The sequence below is a fragment of the Microcaecilia unicolor genome, chromosome 5 (assembly GCF_901765095.1).
Source record: "Microcaecilia unicolor chromosome 5, aMicUni1.1, whole genome shotgun sequence".
Lineage (NCBI taxonomy): Eukaryota > Metazoa > Chordata > Amphibia > Gymnophiona > Siphonopidae > Microcaecilia > Microcaecilia unicolor.
In genome coordinates, this window is record NC_044035.1 from 333,294,299 (window position 1) to 333,300,617 (window position 6,319).

The 6,319-nt window shown below is 40.6% G+C and overlaps 1 protein-coding gene across 1 annotated transcript in view; it reads left to right on the forward strand.

The window, feature by feature from the left end:
• The window catches only part of CDH8 (cadherin 8), a 590,312-nt gene that overhangs the window by 547,147 nt on the left and 36,846 nt on the right, over positions 1 to 6,319 (forward strand). The gene's annotated exons all lie outside the window — the stretch shown is intronic.

A 6,319-nucleotide genomic window follows, 5' to 3' on the forward strand; every position in this document is an offset into this window, starting at 1 on the left:
TCCCCTGGAACAGGTTACTTCCTGTTCCGGGGCAGAGGGAGCATGGAAATGAAGGAAGCTGACCGGCGTGCGGCACCCCCCCAGTGGCGGGCACCCAGGGGGGGTTCTTTCACCAGGGGGGTGTCCTTTCACCAGAGGGGAGTCGCACTGCACCGGGGGGGGGGGGGGCGCTGTACCCAGGGGGCGGGGCGCATCGGTGATCTGCCCCGGGTGTTAGCCCCCCTAGGAACGCCACTGCCCCAGAATTTCCAAATTCTTACTGCAGAATTTACCCTGTGCTGCCACAGGAAACCAGAGGCCTTGTTTATTATAAGTGGTCCAGAAGCCAACAGCTTTGATTTTTATAAAGAGAATTTGTCAGAGCAGAATTTGATTGCTATAAAAAATAATAATTACATATAAGTGCTCCTTACATTTCCTCAACCAACATTCATTATGAAGGCTGTCTACAAAGAAACACTGATATAATTGAGGTAAACTCTTATACAGAAATGTAGTTCCTGCACATCTGCATTTTTGTTTTTATGTTTGCCTAGAGGAAAGTATGTAAAGAATACCAGGCAAAAGGGGAAAAATGAAATACTGTTTTTTTTTCCTTTCAGTCTTAAACAAAAAAACTTCAAATTGCTTTTGATTGCGATCACTCAGTGCTCTATTCAGAAGAGCTTATCCATCACTTTTCAGAAGTTTGCTTAATATTTCCTGTGGGAAAAATAGCCACTGAGCTGGTCATAATGCATTGCTGAATAGAGCTCTTACTGAGCTATGTTGAATGTACTTCAGATAGGAAGTTTTGAGCTGTTGTAATTCTCCATAAAGTACCAAATGCAGCTACAGGTCAGAGACTAGAAAGAGACTGTATCTAAACTCAGAAAAACATTGGTATGAATTCAGCTTTGTATATATCAACACCTTTCTATTCATACCCGTGATTTTCATTTGATGTCATACTCCTTCATGAAAAGTGTGATAAGTCTTGGGGAGAGAAAACAAAAGTCACCTGAAATGCACAAAATGTAAGGGTTTCACATGAGAAGTAGTGTAGGCAGCAGGGTCTTTAAAAAACTAAACAACAACGGGAGGATGAAGGAAGAACAAAATAATTAATGGCCCCGTTACTAAGCCACAGTAAAAAGTGGCCTGCGGCAGTGTAGGAGTGTGTATTAGGCGCGTGCACTGGGCCAGTTTTTACCGTGTCTGCAAAAAAGGTTTTTTTTTAATGTGACAGGAAAATGGCACGTGGTAAAAATGAAACCAGCACATCTAAAACCAGCCTGAGCCCTTAACATCACCCATTGATCTAGCAGTAAGGGCTCACAAGCTACGTGCGCAGTGACCAGTTGGCGTGCGCCAACTGTTGATTACCTCCGGAAAAGGCATGCATAGGAGAAAATAAATAAATAATTCATCCAGGCTTTATGGGGGCACACCAAATCTGAAATTACCGCCAGGGGGCACACTGGCCTGGCGGTAGTCTCATATTGGCATGTGCTGCATGAACATAGAGCCTACATGGCTTAATAAAAGGGCCCCTTAATTCTTGAAAATACCCGACATGGCACCGTGTTTCGGCAAAGTGCCCGCCTCAGAGGTCTTAATACGGTTGGTCAATCTCTTTAATGTAATGTGGATAAAACACGCACTGTCTTGAAAAAGACGCGAGGATGAAAATAAGGTGAATCAATCCAATACAAGGATATAAGTGTCACAACCACATTAGCTTAAAGAGATTGACCAACTCTATCAAGACCCCTGAGGCAGGCACTTTGCCGAAACACAGTGCCATGTCGGGTATTTTCAAGAATTAAGTAGTTTATCCTTCCTTCTTCCTCCCGTTGTTTTTTTTGGAAGAGCCCTGCTGGCTACATTACTCCTCTTTTGAGTATCTTTATACATAGTGAGCTACAGTCTTCCGCTTCTGTGAATTTCCTCTAAAATGAAAGGGGACCATGTGATCAGTTCCCCTTTTCAGCAGACCATACAGCACAAATTGGGACATCTGGTGTCTTTCATCCATGTAGGACTAAATTCTATATATGGCACCTTAAAAAACCAGCACCAAAAATATTTCTGCCTAGGCATATTCTGTAAACTGTGCATAGATTTAGGTGCATTATATAGAAAACACATAGCTGGTTTATAGATTACGCCTAGCAGCCATGCCTACACATAACTCTAGGTGTGTCCATTTACACAAGTAAAAACTTGGTGAAAATACAAGAACCTAAATTTGGCACAGAGCAGGTGTATTCTATAACTGTGCATGTAGATTTTCAAAATGCCCAGAGTCCACCCATGGCCATGCCCCTTTTTTTGCAGCATGCATTAGAATTTACATGTACCACTGTATGAATATGCCTAGCAAGTTGTGTGTGTAAATTCTAATTAATGCTAATTAGTATCTATAATTTCTTGTTAAGTGGCAGTTATCAGCACTGATTGGCTTGTCAAGTAATTAAATTGCACATGCAAATATAGAATACGACTGGATTTGACCTATATAAAATCCAGGGGGATATTGTGTATCTTTTTTTGTTTATTGATAGCTTTTGAAACTGAGCTTCACCACCATTTGCTCCACACTAGAACTGTCACTTTTTGAGGACTATCTGGCCACTTTATATTGTAGGTGGGTCTCAGAAAGTGCTGGTAGAATTGCTAAAATTGCCTTATCAATTCAAAGCGGATTACAATTTTAAGAGGCTAGAACCAATTTATCTAGGAATGCAAGTTCTATGAAATCAACAATTGAAGTGTATTAAACATTGATAATTTAGAGTATAGATAGGATTTTAGTAGAGCTGCATTTTGATTAAAAATTGTGATAAATCACAAGATTGAAAATTTGTGATTGCACTTAATCACACAATTAAAGTTTATCTATTTATTTATTTCTCTGAACAAATCACTTAAATCTTCATTGCCCCAGGTACAAAATAAATACCTGGATATAATATGTAATCCACTTTGATTGTAACCACATAAAGGCAGTATATCAAATCCCATCCCTCTTCCCTTCCCTAATCGACTGATAATCTCCCTCCCACCCACCCCCTCAGATCCACCATATCTCCCTTTCTCTTCCTTCCCTCCCTTTCCTCTTCCCCCCAGGTCCATTATCTCTTTCTCTCTCTCCCTTCATCCTATTGTTCAGCACCTCATCCTCCCTCCCCTCCACCCTCATGAGTAGCAACACAAACTTGCTGGTGAGCAGAACAAAGTTCTTTTCATGGCTGATGGAGCTTACCGTTTTGGCAGTAGCTTCCACTGGTGACCCCTCCAGTTCTGCTTACAAGTCTGCAGCTCACTCCACTCCCCCCACTCAAAGTTTAACATCTGCCCCCTCTCAATTCCCCTCTCCACCTAGTCTTCCGTCAAGCCAAGGTGGTCTTCTGTTGGTTCTTAACAGTGGTTGCCTGTATCCAGGTCAGAAGCTTTCCCTCTAACCCATCCCACCCATGCAAAAACAGGAAGTGATATCAGAGGAGGCAGAATGGGTCAGAGAGAAAACTTTGGAGAAGACCACAGGCAGCAAATGTGAACTACTGGCACTGCTGGGAACCAATTAATGCATTAATCATTAATCGTGATTAAAAAATTAATTGTGATTGAAGAATTTAAATGCACTGCAGCATCTCCTGTCTCCTCCAAATGTCTTTTTGTTTTTGCTCTCTTCCACTCCCAACCCCTGTCCTCAGCATGATCCAGCATCTTTCCCTCCAACCAGTATTCAATATCACCCCCTGCATGTCAGCTTACCTTAAAAACAGTCTTCTGTAAGAGTTTGATAAAAAGCATAAAAGCTAATGGCTCAAAATATTTCCGTATGGTTCTTAGAGGGGTCTTTTACTAAGGTGTGGTAGCATTTTTAGCTCATGCTAAAAATCAGCTGGCGCTAAACACTGAGATTCCCATTATGAAGGAGATTGTATATATGGCATCTACAAAATCAGTGCAGAAATCAATGCTGACTAACAGTATTCTATAAGCAACACCTAGATTTAGGTGCCATATATAGAATACGCTTAGTTGATATCTCAGCATATAACACCACATACCTCCATTTACACCAATGAAAATGTGGCATAAATCCCAGTACATAGATTTAGACACACTGGGCCATATTCTATAACTACATGTGTAAATTTTGGAACGCCCATGAAATGCCCATTTCCCCACCTATAACCACGCCCCATTTTGCCTGCACTTGTTAGAAGTTAGGTGCACTACATAACAGAATGTATTTAGTGAATTTTGCATATAAATTCTAATTATTGCCAATTAGTGCCAATTATTGCTTGTTAAGAGCTGATAGCAACTCACATTAGCTTGTTAAGCCAATTAAGTTACACACACTGTTATAGAATCCACTTGAATTTTGGCACGAATCTCTAGACACACTAGATAGAATCCAGGGGACAGAGTCAGCATGGGTTCAGCCAAGGGAAGTCTTGCCTCACCAATTTGCTTCATTTCTTTGAAGGCATAAATAAATGTGGATAAAGATGAGCCAGTTGATGTAGTGTATCTAGATTTTCAGAAAGCTTTTGAGAAAGTCCCTCATGAGAGACTCCTGAGAAAATTAAAAAGTCATGGAATAGGAGACATTGTTCTGGTATGGATTAGGAATGGTTATTGGAGATAAAACAGAGGGTGGGTTTAAATGGCCATTTTTATCAATAGAGGATGGTGAATAGTGGGGTGCTGCAGGGATCTGTACTGGGACAAGTACTATTTAAAATATTTATTAATGATTAGGAAAACAGAACGAGTGAGGTTTAACTATTCAGAGTTGTCAAAACACATGCAGATTGTGAAAAAATTGCAGGAAGACCTTTGGAAACTGGAAGAGTGGTCATCCAAATGACAGCACTCAAGAGAAAGATTTAGGTGTCATTGTAGACAATATGCTTACATCTTCTGCAGAGTGTGCAGCAGCAGTCAAAAAAGCAAACATGATGCTAGGAATTATTAGGAAAGGGAAGCAAAATAAGATCAAGAATATTATAATGCCTCTGTATCACTCCATGGTATGACCTCACCTTGAGTATTTTGTTCAATTTCAGCCACCGTATCTCAAAAAAGATATAACCAAATTAGAAAAGGTTCAAAGAAAAGTGACCAAAATGATAAAAGGGATGGAACTCCTCCCATGTGAGGAAAGGCTAAAGAGGTTAGGGCTCTTCAACTTGTAAAAGTGTGTGTGTGTGTGGGGGGGGGGGGGGGGGGGACGACGACACATGACTGAGCTCTCTGAAATCCTTAGTGATGTAGAATGAGTAGAAGAGAATCAATTCTTCAATCTTTCAAAAAGACCAGGGCACATTCAATAAACTTACATGGAAATACCTTTAAAATAAATAGGAGATATATTTTTTTCACTCAAAGAATAGTTAAGCTCTAGAACTCGCTGCCAGAGAATGTGGTAACGGTGGTTAGTATATCTGGGTTTTAAAACGTTTTGGACATGTTCCTGGAGGAAAAATCCATAGTCTTTATGGATAGTATTTATTTATTTATTTGTTACATTTTCCTACCTATTTGTAGGCTCAATGTGGCTTACATAGTACTGTGAGGCGTTAGTTGCCTTTCATGATGAAACAAATGCAAAGTGATGTTATTATCAAAGAGGTTCATGTGTTACAGACACATTAGGAGAATCATAGAGAAGAAGAGTTATACAGTGTTCATTACGGGCTTTCATTTCATTGTGTTGCTGGGTTCAGGCAGTTGAGTTGGGTCAGTAGGGTATGCCTTTTCGAACAGGATGGTCTTTAGCGATTTCCGGAAGCTAAGGTGGTTGTAGGCTGTTTTTATGGCTTTCGGTAGTGCATTCCATAGTTGCGTGCTTATATAGGAGAAGCTGGATCCGTAAATTGATTTGTACTTGAGTCCCTTGCAGCTGGGGTAGTGACGATTTAGGTATGTTTGTGATGGTCCAATTGTGCTTCGCCATAGATAATTTTGTGGACCAGCGTGCAGATTTTGAAAGTTATACGTTCTTTAATTGGGAGCCAGTGCAGTTTTTCTCGGAGGGGTTTGGCACTTTCGAATCGCGATTTTCCAAATATAAGCCTAGACATGGGGGAAGCCCTGCTTGACCCGGGATTGGTAGCATGAAATTTTGCTACTCATTGGGTTTCTGCCAGATACTTGTGACCTGGATTGGCCACTGTTGGAAGCAGAATACTGGGCTAGATGGACCATTGGTCTTAACCAGTATGGCTATTCTTATGTTCTTATGTTCACCTTAGTAAACGACCTCCCTTAGTTTCCTGAGAGAGTAAAAAGATTTATTTACAATAATTTGAGTATAACT